Raw genomic sequence first — 16,610 nt, forward strand, 5'->3', positions numbered from 1 at the left:
GGGGAATGGGTCCCTGCGAGGACCCCGTTTCCCCGACAAAGAAATCCCCATCCCCATCTGTCTTCAAATGGCAGGGACGGGGAGGATTGAGTGAATTTCCCCCACGGGATCAAGGAAGGAAGACCTCTCCTCCCCCCCTCCCGCCCCTCCCTAAACCCGTTGCCAACCTTAAGCATCATTCAAAGATATTGAATGAGAGAATTTTGGACCAATTACAAACTGCCACGTCATTCACTAAATTAATGACGAAATTCCAAATCATCAAATTTGGGACCAACTAGGAGGAGTCATGTGTTCCAATTGAAGTTGAAGACAACTTTCGTGATGCCACATGGTTTTATCATAACCATTGAATCAGATAAGATTAATTTGACCCAATTTCATATTATTATTTAGTTAAAAATCCAATTGAGCCTAAAATAGACTTAATTTGACCCAAAATCAAATAAGGCCCAAATCTAATTAGTTGGCCCAGGGGCCAAGTCAATGGACTCAACCAAGCCTAAAGCCCATGAAGCCCACTTGAGAAATCTATAAATAGAGATGGTTTCCTCGAATGTGGGGGTCAGCAATTCTACATTCCAGAGAGCTTGGAGAGAATTCTCTACAATCAGAAGACTTTTTTACTCCTAAAGCTTAAGAATGAAGTCCTTTGAAGATACAAGCTCAAGTTCGATGTGCATGGCTCCGCTCCATCTTCAAGTTCATGGTCAGTGTGCATGGCTCGACTCTATCTTCAATTCTCCGTCTCTGAAATATGACATGGCTTCCACTTCATCTTCAAAGTCATGGCTATGGTTTCGCTTCATCTCTAAACTGATGGCATGGTTTCGCTTCATCTCTAAACTGATGGCGCTGCTTTGCTTCTCTCTTCAAATTCTGTCATGGCTCACTTCATCTCTCAAATTCTGCATGGCTCGCTTCATCTCTTAAAGTCTAGCGTGGCTCCGCTTCAATCTCTTAAAGTCTAGCGCAGCTCGCTTCATCACCAAAATTTGGCGTGGCTATCCATAGTCTGGCACGCTTCGCTTCACTCCATACTTGTCACGGTTTCACTTCATCTCCATAGTCTGGGAAGCGATTTCCCTTCATCTCCATAGTCTGGCGCGGTTTCCCTCTTTATCACTTCCACGGCACGGTTCCTTCTCTCCATAGTCTGGCACGGTTTCCCTTCATCTCCATAGTCTGGCACGTTTCTTTCATCTTCATAGTCTGGCACGGTTTCCTTCATTTCATAGTCTGCACGGTTTTCCCTTCATCTCCACAGTCTGGCACGGCTTCGCTTCATCTCCATAGTATCGACATGATTTGGACTCCGCTTCATTACCAAAATTCAACTGCAGCTCCACTTCATTACCAAAATTCAACTGTGGCTCCACTTCATTACCAAAATTCAAGTTCGGCTTCGCTTCATCTCCAAAATTCAAGTGCGGCTTTGCTTCATCTCCAAAATTCAAGTGTGGCTTCGCTTCATCTCAAAAATTCAAGAAAAAAAGTGGGGGCAAGTTGTTAAAAAAATGGTGAATAAAAAAAATTAAGCATAAAAAAAGGAGAGGGCAAAATTGCACAAAAAAAAAAAGTTAGATTCAATTCATTGCCTAAATTTGACTTGTTTCTAAAAGATAAGAAACTAAAAGTAGAAACAAAACATAAAAAAATGGGTAAAAAAAGAAGGGGAAAAAACAAAACAAAACAAAACAAAAAAAGGAAAAAAAAAAGGAAAAATCGGAAAACAAAAGGAAAAAAGAAGTAAAGAGAATAAGAAAAAAAGGGAATTTTTTTCTTTAACTATCGTTGGTTTCATCCATTGATTCAACTTGCCTCATCAAATTGAAGATCTTTTGTCATGGAAAGCAACAAGAAGTAAGGAAAACAAATCAATTAAAAAGGAGAGTAGAAGAAAATTCTCAATGAAAATAGAAATCCAAATGAGGAAAAGCTCTCATAAAAAGTTCAGGTGCTTCCATCAATTCGCCATCGAATGGATCTAACAGAAACTCTGGAACCATACAAATTCATTCAAATCAGAAGCTTTTACATTGGATATGATCTCTTTGAAGACTTGCCTCTATTTATAGATGAGGAAGTGGTTAAGTTTAAAGAAATATATATATATGAAATCAGAACTGTTGGAAGATTTATCTCAAATTCAATTAAGATTCTTTCAATTATTTGGGGTAGTTAACAAAATTGGTTGAAATCCATATTTGACTATGTTAAAAGATACAACAAACAATAATCTGAATACCTAAATTTTACTTGAAATTGTCAAGTTTTATCAAGATTCAACTTAAATCAAAATTTTAGCTCAAAATTTTAGTATATTTCAAATTTTACATTGGTGAGAGTTGGATGCGAACCAAATTATTGAATTTGAATTCAAATTATAGTCAAAATCAAATTTTCTGAAGACAAAATTTGGCATATTCCAAAGTTTATGTCAAATCCTAATTGGAATGAAAAATACTATTTAGGTACCAATAAAATTTTATCCAATATTGAAACTTTTATATAACTTAAGTGTTGCCTCAAATGAAAATTTAGATGCATTCCGAGCTTCACCAAATCAAGGTTGAAGTAAAGAGAAAGACGAACTCGAAATTCTACTCCAAATCAAAATTGAAGCCAAGAGAAAGGCAAAGTCAAAATTATACTTCAAATTTGCATGAAGAATTGAGATTATTCTGAACCAAAAAAAAAAAGTTGTTAGAATTTGGGATACTACTCAAAATTCAATTTACAATTAAAGTGGAGAATAAATTCTACTTTAGTTCAAATTAGAGTTTACTCAGGAATAAGAAAGTCAGGGACTAAAATTCATTTTTTGTTTATTTGGCGAAAAATGTGTCAAGCAAACAAAATTTCAAATCAAAATTTTGAGATAAATTCTCATATTTTGATCATGATGATGCATCAAATTAAAAGAGTCAAAATCATACTTTAATTTCAAATTACATTTTTCCAAATTCATCCACCCATATATGTGTATAAATCTCGAAAGGGCATTTGTTGAACGAGAAATTTTGGACCAATCACAAGCTGTCACGTCATTCACTAAATTATTGACGAATTTCCAAATCATCAAATATGGGACCAATAAGAATGTGTCATGTGTCCCAAATTGAATTTGAAGACAAATTTCGATGACGCCACATGGTTTTATCATGACCGTTAAATCAAATCAAACTAATTTGACCCAATTTGATATTATTATTTGGGTTAAAAGACCAATTAAGCCCAAAAATAGGCTTAATTTGATCCAAATGTTAAATAAGGCCCAAATCCAATTAGTTGGGCCTAGGGGCCAAGTCAATGAACCAACCAAGCCTAAGCCCATGAAGCCCAACGAAGAACTCTATAAATAGAGAGGCCTTCCTCGATTGTGGGGGTCAGCAATTCTGCATTCCAGAGAGCTTGGAGAGAATTCTCTACAATCAGAAGACTATTTGACTCTTGAAGCTGACCACGCTTGAAGATAGAAGTCCTTTGAAGATACAAGCATTCTGAAGACTGAAATCCTTTGAAGATATAAGCATTATGACCATACTTGAAGACTAAAGTCCTTTGAAGATGCAAGCATTCTGAAGGCTGAAGTCCTTTGAAGATACAAGCATTCTGAACACACTTGAAGACTGAAGTCCTTTGAAAATACAAGCATTCTAACACATTTGAAGACTGAAGTCCTTTGAAGATACAAGCATTATGAACACATTTGAAGACTGAAATCCTTTGAAAATACAAGCATTCTTCCAAGACTCAAAGCTCAAGAACATCCACACGCCCCACTTCTATACATCAAGCGTACGTATTCAACTGAGAGAGAATCAGAGGATCAAGCACTAGAGATCGAACCACATCACATCAAATTAACATCAACATCAACACCAACTTAAGTTCAACTCCACGAACCAAGTTTCTCCAGAACCCTCGTGCGAACACTAATCCTCCAAGAAGATTAATAAGCCCGAAGGTCTATCATCCAAGAAGATCAACAAGCACAAAGGCCGATCGTCCAAGAAGATCAACAAACCCAAATGTCGATACAAGCCTAAAGGTCGATCGTCCCAAGATATCATCAAGCCCAAAATTTGATCATCCAAGAAGATCAACAAGCCTAAAAACTGATCTTCCAAGAAGATCAACAAGCCCAAGGATGATCATCTAAGAAGATTATCAAGCCCAAAGACCGATCATCCAAAAAGATAAACAAACCCAAAGGTCGATCAACAAAGAAGATCGATAAGCCAAAAGGCCGATCGTTCAAGAAGATCAACCAGCTTAAAGATTATAGTTTATTTTGAAAGCATCAAAATACTATGTATTAGAGATTGTACTCATTTTTGAAAAAACTAATACAAATACAAAGTTCAAGTTCCACGAAATAAATTTCTCTTAAAACAGAAACAATTGAGTGGGAAATGATATTGCAAATCAAATTTGAGCAACATTGAAAAACAGAAACAATTGTATTCTTGTTGTTAATTTTGCATCAGGAGGGTTCGTGAGGGGTCGTTGCCGCTTCGTCTATGATTCACCTAGGGTTCGTTGCTACTGATACGTTCGCTCCAGGTAAGAAGCCACTGTTTTGTCTTCACTGGTCATGTTTCGTTTTGCGATTGACAGAAACTGATGGTGTCGTTTCGCGTTCGCCGGTCATCGAGGTTCCTGGAGTTAGATGGTCGCCGTCGACTGACTGGTAACTCGCGAACTTGTTGACTGGTAGGTTGGAAGCTGTACGATTTTTGTGCGTGGCTGGTAGAAGTGTTTGTGGTCGACTGGTGAGGCTGGGTTCTGTCCGTTTGCAGACGGTGATCTTATTGAGGTGTGGGTTTAACACGGTGAGAGTTGGTGATGATGGTGCGTAAGTGGTCGCCTCTAAGACTGAAGGAGAAGAATGGAGGGCGAGTTGCTCGTCAACTTTTTCGTCTGCTTAGACTGGAGATCGATGTGGGAGTGGGTGCTCATTCTTCGAAGGTAACAGATTTTGGATTGTTTGACGGTTGCTCTGAGGAAGGTGAAGGGTCTGTATGGGGAGTGTTGGGTTGAAGAAGGAAATTCAGGTTGTGATGGTTGAACCGGGTGGGCTGGGTATTGGGTTAGTTGATGGATAGGAAGTGAATAGGGTGTCTGGGAGCCTTGAGGATGTTAGATGAAAACCGGGTTGTGAGGGGTGTTAAGGTGATCCTTGAGGGATCTGGATTGAGCGTGCCTGATAGGAGAGGGCTGAGGCTAAATGAAGGGAGTGGTATGGTGCAGAGGGAGCTGAGGAAAGGGTCGATAGGCACAGGGGGTTTGGTAGGTGGACCACGTGGTACTGGGCCGGAGTTGGGAGGCTTAGGGGGGCAGAAGTTAGACAGTGAGGAGGTTTCGCAGGCTGAGCTTTGTGGAAGTGAGGGGCGATTGGTGAACACTCAAGTCCTTTGTGAGCAAGAGGAGTCGGTTCTGAAAACCGGTTTAGCTAGGGGGTTTGGTCCAAAGGTGGTTCGATTGGAGGATGGGTTATGCGTCTTGGATCTTGGCGTGAAAAGGGGGAATTCGTGGAAAGGCCTTTTTGGTCTAAGTTGGGGGTAATTTTAGAGTTCATTCCTCCATTGGTTGAAAATGATAAAAGTTATTTGTTATGAACCTTTGTGAGGAGATTATTGATGAAGGATGTCTGTATGCGAGAGAAATCTCTGGTTTGATCAGTTTGTGGATGCCAAACTCCGGTATTCTGTTATTTGTCGTCTTATTTAAAGAATTTGGGGACGTGTAGAGATTGCCAACTATTACCTTGTTGGATAACGGTTTGATTATCTTTAAATTTCAGAGGGTAAGTCACGAGATTGGGTGTGGGAGAATGGTCCATGCACTTGGGTGGCAAGCACATCTTATTACGACAGTGGTCTTCCAAGTATTGTATCCTGAAACCTTTGTTTTATTCTTTGTTCCTATCTGGATTAAACTAGAACATGTTCCCTTGAGTTTTTGGACGGATAAGGGGTTTAGCAGTGTTAGCTATGTATCGTGGGTAAACCTATCTCTTTTGATGTTGCAACAAGAGAGTGGCGACGGTTATCGTATGCGAGGGTTTTTGTTCAGGTGGATTGTATTCGTTATTGCTCCTTCAGTCACTGTTGAATGTGGGGTCAAGAGTTTTTATTCCAATTGTGTTATGAGTGGAAACCTCGTAGGTGTTCTTGTGTGGGTTCTTTTGAGCATACTAGGGAATGTGTGTGTGAGCAACAGGTGTGGAGAAGGGTCAGGAGTTTGTGTATTGTGGCAATCAATAAGGGGTGTTTGGAGAAAAATGGGGGAATTAAGAGTGTGAGAAAGGCAATCAATGAGGGTATGTGTGCAAGGGGATTGGCATAGTGGATGAGATTAAGGGTGCGGGAGGGTTGAAGAGTCTACTATGGTTAGTTGGCATAGGCGTGATAGAGGAGGTGTAGGGTATAAGGGTGGTAGTGGGTCACCTAGGTATGGCGCCCTTAAAGAGCAGAGTAGTTTATGGGTCCCCTGGAATAACGAGGTTTGTAAAGTATGTTGATGATCATATCAGTTTGATATGTTGTGTGATAAAGGGGGAGACTCATTAGCATTGGCTCTAGTGCAGGCAGATCCAGATCCGTTGTTTGTTTTGGATGGGATGTGTGGGAGTTTGGGTGAAGGCCTAGTGGGAAGTGGTAGGTGTGAGCTCTTGCAAGATTCATGATTTGATGTTCTTAGAATGTTAGGGGTTTGAATGACCCTTTCAAGTGTAGGGTGGTGGTAGATTTTCTAGCTTTCTCATCTGTTACTTTCTGTTGTTTTCTTGAGACAAGGGTTCGTCGTGAGAATTTTGGTTTGGTGATTCTTGAAGTTGTGTGTATAGCTATAATGTGCAAGAAGTTGGGAGGATATGGATGATGTGGTAGAAGAGTGTCTATGATTTTTCCATTGATGTCAATGGGGATCAATTCATTTCTGGAACCTTAGTGGATATTGTATCTAGTGCTAGGGTACATATTGGTGTTGTATATGCCTCTAATCATGTGAGTGAGAGGAGGAACTTGTGGTCTTAGCAATCCTATCTTTCCAGGAAGTCAGTCTGGAGCGGGAGCTCCTTGTTCATCATATCATGAAAGAGCGCAGTCATGGCTCGCAGGTAGGTCGCCCCGACATTCTTTAGACCAAACGGCATCACCTTGTAACAGAACGTACCCTTCTCCGACATAATTCGGGGCTATCGGTTCTGTTCTCTCTCTCTACCTCTTCTTTTTTACCTAACTTAACAATCTTTTATGCCCGGCCATACCAATATGGGAAACCTAGCTTCCCTCCCTTTGAAGTGCATTTATCAGATCAGCTCCCCGAGTCACTAGAAAGAGGGTTAATGCCAGCCTGGAAGTGATTCGCTAAGTCGGCCAGAAAAAGCGGTAGCCTTGTGCATTGATTATCAGGCGCTCAACAAGGTAACCTAATGTGTGTGCCTCATGGCAGCTTCCAGGAGTTGTTTTGGGAGATTTTAATGTTATTCGTAGTAGCTCGAAGGATTTTGGTGGTTACCTTAGCTTGAGGGAGATGGAGGAGTTTGATGGGGTGTAATTGGAGGAGGATTTGGTTGAGTTGGGTGTGACAGATAACTGGTTTACTTGAACTAGTAAACTTCAGGGGAATGGTATTTGCACCATTTGGATCGATGCTTGTCCAATGAGGCGTGGAAGGTAACTTTTTCGTATTCGGAGGTTAGACTTGGTCAGTGGGGGATTTCTAATCATAGCTCTCTTCTGGTTTCTACAGGGGAGACGAGGAATAGGTCTCCTCCTACGTTTCATTATTTTTCTCATTGGGCAAAGGCAGAGGGTTTTCTTGATACTATCAGGTCCGTGTGGAGGAGGTCTGAGGATGTTTCTCCTATGGTTAGTTTTGTGCGAAATTTGTAGGTAGTGAAACGGGTTTTTCGTGCTTCATTTGGTAGACATATCTATGTGTTAACTGATGAGGTGCGGCCGGCTAGGCAGGTTATGGAGGTTGTTCAGGCTGCGGTAGAAAGGAATCCTGATTCAGAGTCGGTGTGTGCGGAGGCGGCTCAGGCCACTGAGGTGTTTTGATCCTGTCTCTTATACACATCTAGATGTGTATAAGAGACAGGTGCGGAGGTGGCTCAGGCCACTGAGGTGTTTTGGCCAGTGGCGAGATTGGAGGAGGCGTCGCTCCGGCAGAAGGCTAGAGTTATGTGGCTGGAGTTAGGTGATATGAGCACATCTTTTTCCATCGCTGTGTCCATTCTTGTCAAAGCTTCAGTGGCTTGTTTACGGTTGTTGATGCTGGGGGAACTCGCCAGACGGTGCATGGCAGAGTGGCAGGGGTAGCGGTATAATTCTTTTGGGGTTGCTTAGGGGCTCAGTATGTAAGGCATAGGGATCTTACTGCCCGAATTGGGGATATTGTGCAGTTTAGCTGGCTCGAGGAAGGGGTGGAGGCTCTTGGTCGTCCAGTGAGTCGGGAGGAGATTCAGAAGGTTTTATTCTCGATGAAGTCTGGGAAGGCTCCTGGGCCTGATGGGTTTCATTGAATTTTTATAGAGCTGCTTGGAGTGTAGTTGGAGATGATTTCAGTGATGCTATGCTGAATTTTTTTTAGACATGTTACCTGCCTGGTGGAGTTAATTTTATTGCTATTACTTTCATCCCTAAGAGGCGGGGAGCTGAACATATGGAGGAGTTTCGTGCTATTTCATGTTGCAATGTTATATGTAAGTGTATGTTGAGGATCTTAACTGAGATATTACGGTTGTGGTTGCCTGATTTCATCAGTGGTAATCAGTCTGCATTTGTTCCGAGTAGGTCTATTTTCAATAACATTTTATTGTGTCAGGAGCTCGTGGGGAACTACAAGGAGGACGGAGGGAAGCCGCGTTGTGTGCTAAAGGTAGACCTTTAAAAGCCTTACGATTCGGTGAATTGGGATTTTCTATTTGGTGTGTTGTTGGCTATAGGTAAGCCCCTTCAGTTTGTTAGTTGGGTGAGGGCTTGTGTTACTTCATCTAAGTTCTCTGTGATGATTAATGGTTCCCTTGAAGGATTTTTTCCTGGTAGGAAGGGGTTGAGATAGGGGGATCCGCTGTCTCCTTTTTTGTTTGTGATGGTGATAGAGGTTTTATCTAGGTTGTTGAATAAACCTCCTGTGTGGTTTAGGTTCCATGATCGGTGTGAGTGTTTAGGCATAACTCATTTGGTTTTTGCAAACGATTTGATGATTTTTTGTGCAGCTGAGAGAGATTCATTAGAGTTTGTGAGGCAGGTATTGACAGAATTTGCAGAGCTATATGGGTTAGTAGCAAATGTTAGGAAGAGTTCCATGTTTGTTGTGGGTATGGAGTTGGGGGAGGCAGAGGAGCTAGCTGCATATATGGGTGTCTCTCTTGGTTAGTTGCCTGTTAGGTATCTAGGTTTACCTTTATTGGTAGGTCGGTTGAGGGCTGTGGATTGTGCACCTTTGATACAGAGGATTACAGCTCGTATTAGAAGCTGGGCAGCGAGGTCCCTCTTCTTTGGTGGGAGGTTACAGCTTTTTAGGTCTGTTTTACAGTCCTTTCAGGTTTTTTGGAGTAGCATCTTCATGTTGCCTGCATGTGTAACTCATGAGGTTGATCGTCTGTTACGTAGTTATTTACGGAAGGGTAGTGTGGTGAGTCGGGGTGGTGCACGGGTGGCGTGGGATGAGGTGTGCTTGCTGTTGGGAAAGGGGGAGGTTGGGTGTGAAGCATATGGCCTCTTGGAACCAGGCTACTATTATGAAGCTACTTTGGCTTATATTAATTTAGTCGGGGTCACTTTGGGTGGTGTGGGTGGAGGCGTATGTTTTTGCCGTGGGCGGTCTTATGGTGTTCGGAAGTGAGGTATGGGAGGTCTTGGTGCTTGAGAGTTATCTTGCGAAAGTAGAGATAGATTCAAGCATCTGGTTCGTTTGATGATTGACGTGATGGACAGTCTTGTTTTTGTTTGGTGGGATCCTTGGCTGCCAGGGGGCGCGATTTTGGACTCTTATGAGTCTTATGGTGGTCATGAATGCAAGAGTTAGTTTGAAAGCGCGGTTTGTCGGAGTTCATGGGATGGTGAGGGAGTGTTGGAGGTGGCCTACAGTGTCTTGGGCAGCTGCTTGAAGATCTGGGGTTTTATCTAGGCAGTGGGGCTGGGTGAAGGCAAAGGATTATTGGGTTTTGGGTGTCGGATTCTAGTGGTCGATTTTCTATCACTAGTGCTTGGGAGAGTATACGTTCTCATCGTCCTAGGGTGTCTTGGGTGGTATTTTATGGGGGGGGTAGTATTCCACGTCACTCCTTTTGTGCGTGGTTAGCAGTGAGGGACTGGTTGGGTACGCGGGATTGGTTGAGGAGTTGGGGTTTGTTGTCAGAGGAAGGGTGTCTTCTGTATGGGGGAGGTGTGGAGTCGCGAGATCATTTATTTTTTGAGTGTGGATTTGGGAGAGAGGTATGGTCTAGTGTGTTGCGTCAGTTGGGTTCGACGCATCGGGTGGCTGGTTGGGATGTAAAGTTGAGTTGGTTGTGCTAAGTGAGGTCGGGTAAGGGGGTGCGTAGTAAGTTGTTCTGTGTTTTCTATTGTGCTTCCATATACTACATCTGACGGGAGCATGATCGGTGGTTGCATGGAGGCCGACCGAGGTCGGTGTCTGCTCTGGTTCACCTTATGGTCTCTACAGTTCGTGCTCGTGCTACTTCCTGGTTGGTTGACCTTCTTGGTCTTATCTAATATGTGTACAGATGTTTTTTCTTTTTGAACTTCACGTTGTTCTCTATTTTGTTATAGCCCCTAGTTTGTGGGGGTTTGGGTTCTTTTCTCTGTCTTTCATCTTGGTGGATTGCGAGTTTGCGTTTATGTGTTGGTTCTATTCTGGTCTTATCCTGTTGGCTTTGTTTTGGTTTTGTTGCCCTGTCTTTGCTTGTGATTTGTTACTTTGATGCCTTGATCCCGGGCTGTGGGATCCCCTTTGTTGTTGTATAATAATATCACCTATTCTAAAAAAAATATTACATCAAAATTTATTTAAATTTGATAATATAAATTTTTGAAATCGTTTTTTAATATTTTAATGTGTGTGTGTATATATATATATCGGAGAAGAATGTTATATATTTTTATTTTTGAATTACATTTAAACTATAAAACAAGCACAAATGTGAGGAAAAAATACAAGAAACAAGAAGTAATTATTAAACAAATTTCTATTTCTGTTTTTCTTTTTTTAGGAAACTAGAAACATAAATAGTAGGGGTGATTATCGAGCGGGGGGAGTCAACTGTTGCCGCTAGCCAATGAGTCGGTGTTCGTTGGTCGATTGCCGACGATTATGGGGATGGCACAGATGTCGACCATCGAAGCACATGGTTAGATCAATTGAAAATATTGGTTTTAGTAACATCATTAAATATTATAAAAAAGGGAGAAGAGATGAGAAAGAAAAAGAGAGGACCAAGAGAGAAGATTAAATCAAAATGGAAAGAGAAAGATGAAGAAGAATGTTAGAAAAGGGAGGAGAAGTTTGGAAAAAGGGAGAGATGGGAAAAAAAGAGAGAGAAATTGAGAAAGAGAATATAGGAAAAAAGGGTAGTGAAAAGGAAAGTTAATTAAGAGAGAAGAAATGACAAGTAATGATTAAAAGAGAAAAGACACGTGAATTATGAAGAGAGAAGTAAATGATGGAAAGAGAAATGAATGTTGGAAAATAAGGAAAGAAAATATTTTTTTATTAATAAATTACGGATTTCACGTGAATCAAGACACAATTATGGAAAAGAAAGAGAAAAATAATTTTTTTAATATTTATTTTATTAATAGATAATATCATTCGGAGTTTTTTTTTTTTAATATTGTGATTAGGAAAACAATTTAGGGAAATATAATGGTTTTGAAACTATTTAGAAATCTAAGGTTGTTTTGGAGTTTTCGAGGCGGGAATTTTGTTTAAAATATTTTGTTGAGGGTTCAACCCTCGACCTGTCGAAAATTAAAGAAGAGATCAAGGTTTGACTCTCGACCTGAGAAGAGGACGAGGGTTCAACCCTCGACCTGTCGAAAACTAAAGAAAAGGAGGAGAATCATTTAGTAATTATACACGATCACACATAATCGTTTAGTAGTTTAATAGATTATAATGCGATCGTTTAGTAATTATATTTTAGTAAAATTACTATGCAATCATTTAGTAATTCTTTATTAACGTAACAATAGGTGTAAACTCCGGAAAGAACAAGTAAACAATGAACAACTTCTTTATTAGACAATAGGAATCAAACAAGATTAATTGGTCGCTTATGAGATGCTAAAGGATCGTTTACAATCTCTCCACGATCGCTTAGTATGACTAAACGATCGCTTGCTAAATCCTCTGCGATCGGCCACAAACTCCTACACGATCGCTTAACTATTACTATAACACGATCTCCTTCTCAGAACCTATACGATCGCATACCTTTTACTATACGATCGTATACCAAGTGCTACACGATTGCTGACCTTTACTACAAGATCGCCTAGTGGACGTAGACGATGAACGGCACGCTGCGATGGCCTCTCCGCGACAACATCTTCCGAACTCCCACTCTCGAGAGCTCTCTTTCCTCACTACACGATCGCCCACAAACTCCTACACGATCGCTTAGCTATTACAATTAGACGATCACCTTCTCAAAACCTATACGATCGCCTAGCTTTTACTATACGATCGTATACCAAATGCTACACGATCGCTAAGCTTTACTACACGATCGTTGAGCTACTACACGCTTGCCTAGTGAAAGTACACGATGAGCGGTATTAGACGATCACCTTCTCAAAACCTATACGATCGCCTAGCTTTTACTATACGATCGTATACCAAATGCTACACGATCGCATAGTGGAAGTATATGATGAACGGCACGCTGCGATGGCCTCTCGAGTGCTCTCTTTCCTCACTACACAATCGCCCACAAACTCCTACATGATCGTTTAGCTATTACAATTAGACAATCGCCAATTAAAATCAAGGTGTCCGATTAAGAGAAATTCTTAAACCCTAAGAAATTGTGTTGGATGCATTTGGGAAGAACACATTAAACCAAGATGAAGTCAGCTTACGTTGATAAAGGGAGGATTAAATATTTGGCCATGCATCCAAGTAGGTGTTGTCAATCCCACGAGCAATTTGAACACCTATAAATAGGGAATTGGGATTTCATTTTCAAATCACACAAAAATCATAAATTTCGTAGAGAAAGTAGAGGGCAGTGAGGGTTCAGAGGAATGTGTCAATTTTGGACGAAGAGATCTTCCAATATACTCATACGTTTGGAGTGATTTCAAAGCCATCTGAAAGCTCTGGAAGTCTAGTTTTCAGAGTAGGGCTGCCAGAGGAAAAAACTCAAAGGAACTAGGCTGAAGGTTGAGAAGAAGGCAGAAGGGTCAGACTGTCGGATTAGTCTGGGCCAGTCTTGAAGATTTTGAGATTCCGGCCAAACCACGAGAAATTATGAGCTGAAAGTTTAGGGTAAGATTCCTAAAACATTTTAGAATAAATTTGTAGAAGGAAGTATTTCCAAATAAGGTTTGAAACTATAAATAATCTAAATTGTAAGTTGAATCTGGATTCTAGGGGTAAAAAAGGGACCCGAGGAGCTACTAGAGTGAAAAGTTCCTAAGAATTCGAGGTGAGTGGCTAAAATGTTTTCAAACTAAAACATTTTTAAACTATTTTGATTGCAAACGTTTTATAGAAAGCATGTTTGCGAAAATAATTCTCATGCCTACTAATTTTATAAAGTAGTTTCCAAGCAAGTTCTGAATTGTGTTGTGAACGCATGCCTATTGTTGAAAAACTATTTACATATGTATATATATTGATTTTATTCAGCATTCGTTACCACTTTAAAGCCATGTTGTATATGTGTTATACTGTACATGCTTTAAAGAGAAAAGTTGTTTATAAATAGTTTTGGTAAAATGTAATGCCAAAGTACAAGGAGAAGGCATCCACCCAACTAGATACTGAAGTACAAGGAGAAAGTATCTGAGCAATAGTACCTAATGTGTGAAGGTACTTAGTGTGGCCACAGGTGAATAAAGTTAGAGATTGAGCAAAAGGGTTCTCTCTGGACTAGTAGTTGGTGTTGGGATTATTTTACCAGATACACAATACTTTGATTTGAGAAATGATTTTACTGTTTTATGTTTAAAACAGTTTTATATACATTACGCTTAAAAATTATTTATGCTGCAAAAGTTTATATTTCAGATAAAAAAATTATTTATGCTGCAAAAGTTTATATTTCAGATAAAACTATTTTCTGAAATTATGCATGAGAATTTACTATGTTTTCTCGGTCACTCACTGGGCGTAAGCTCACCCCGTTTTCAAATGTTTTTGTTTTTCCCACCCACAGGTAGCGGTCAAATCCTTTGAAGACAGCTCAGTATCTGCTCTGCCACTAAAGGACCAAAAGACTTGTAACCATTACTAGGTGGTTACTGTTAATATTGAACACATGTTACTATTGTTCATATAGGGACTAGGGTTTGTGGGTTTTGGGACTTGTAAATCTAATGTTGTAAATACTCTAAACATATTAAGTTTCTAAGTTAATAAATTGTGGGCCTACAGCCGTTCCGTTGTATATAATTTGTATTGGGTATCAGAGTTATTCCGCAAGAGTTTTTAGGTAGTAAGTGTCAGCCTAAGGGTTTATAACTGCTACAGTCACGCCCTTCTCTAGGCTAAGAGGGTGATCTGGGATGGGGTGTAACAACATTTATTTTTGTAATTATTTTTATATAAATGAGATATTTTAATTTACACTTTTTTATTTTTATGGGATATTATTTTTTTAATTTGTTCTTTTTAGAGTTTAAATAAAATAATAAAATAATAAATTATTTTTAGAAATTATTTTTATAAAATGGAAAATTTAAAAAAAAAACATAGGTCGAATTAAATTCGACCTAGGTAGGTCGAATTTCCAACACTCGACGTATTAGAATAATAACAATTTATAAAATAGAAAATTATTAAAAAAATAATAAGGTAAAGGTCGAGTGTCGAAAATTTGACCTAGGTTGGTCGAATTTTCAACCCTCGATCTATTAAAAAAAACAATATTTTTGTAAATAGTTTCAAAACTATAATAATTTTATAAATTGTTTTCAAAACTACTATATTATTTTAATTTTCCCATATCATTTCATGCCAATCTATGTCTTGATTATGTGGATGACAGATTTTCTTTATTGGACATGTTATTTAAGACAAATTGGTGAAGAATTTAACATATAATCAGTCGGTTCGGTCGAAAATAGGTTATTCATACATCTGACCGACCATATTCGACTTTTTTATTTGAAAAAATAGCGGTCAACTAAAAACCCTATAAAACCGGTCAGACAATGTCGGTTCAGCTGGTTTATCGATTTTTCGAGTTGGTTTGGTTTGGATATCCCTAATAAATACTTATCAAATATATTCATGTTTCTATTTCTTAAAATATAAATAACAAAAGAAAAAAAGAACAAAAAACAAGAAACGGGACGATTATCAAACAAACTCTTTGGTGTGCCATTCTTCTTCATTATTGTCTAATTTCAATCTGACTCTAATCGGTCAAGGTGGAATTCGAGAAACAGTCAAACAAAATCCTTTTTTAAAAAAAAATAAAAAGAAGAAGAAAAGAAAAAGATAGATAAAACTCTAATAATACAAGAGCGTGGAAGTGAGAAATTTGGAGGTCTGTTAGAGAGAGAAAGAGACGATAGGCTATGAGCGAAAGAGAGTGAAAACAGAGCATTGTTGCTAATGTTTGAATCATAGTCTCGATCTTATCTTACAACCCTTCTTCCTCTGGGCTCCGGCCATGCACCACCAACTGCCGCCGTCGTGGGCTAGGCAAAATCTGGGCAATACTGTGAAATTTGATGATAATGAAGAAATCAAAACGAAATTTAACAATTATGTAACCTATTTTTTGTAACGATCAGATCTTTACACATTATGATCCGACCGCTACGACATGAATACTTAGACTTTTCTATTATGAGATGAGTTTTGGTGAAAATTTCAAAGAACAAATGTTTATTTATCAAAACACCAGGATCCATAAAACATTAGCGTGGTGGTACAAAATGCATGTGCTTATAATAGTGAGTTTGATGGTTGGCCATTTGAGCGACGTCCAATTCTGCCATCTACGCTGTGTTCTTACCTACAAAGTCTGTAAAAATATAAGATGTAGCGAGATTGGAGAGAAACTTGGAGAGAGCGAGAGTAAAGAGAGCGAGATTCTTAGCGAGACAGTAGGAGAGAGTGGGAGCAAGAGCGAGAGCGAGAGCGCGACCGAGACCAGCGAGAGCGAGAGCGCGACTAGCGAAGCGAGAGCGAGAGCAGAAGTCGTGAGAGCCAAACCAGCGAGAAAGCTGGAGCAGCAAGATTCTGAGAACAAGAGAGCGAGATTTGGACAGAAGTACGGATTATGCGTTGAATTTGGCCACGATCTTATAGATTATACATAGAAAAACCCTAAAATTGAATACAAATAAAGAATGATGATGTAAGGGAAATGTTAGCCAAGATTAGGTGTCTTATTAGAGGATTTAACTAAGATA

Source organism: Benincasa hispida, chromosome 5 (assembly GCF_009727055.1).
Source record: "Benincasa hispida cultivar B227 chromosome 5, ASM972705v1, whole genome shotgun sequence".
Taxonomy (NCBI): domain Eukaryota; kingdom Viridiplantae; phylum Streptophyta; class Magnoliopsida; order Cucurbitales; family Cucurbitaceae; genus Benincasa; species Benincasa hispida.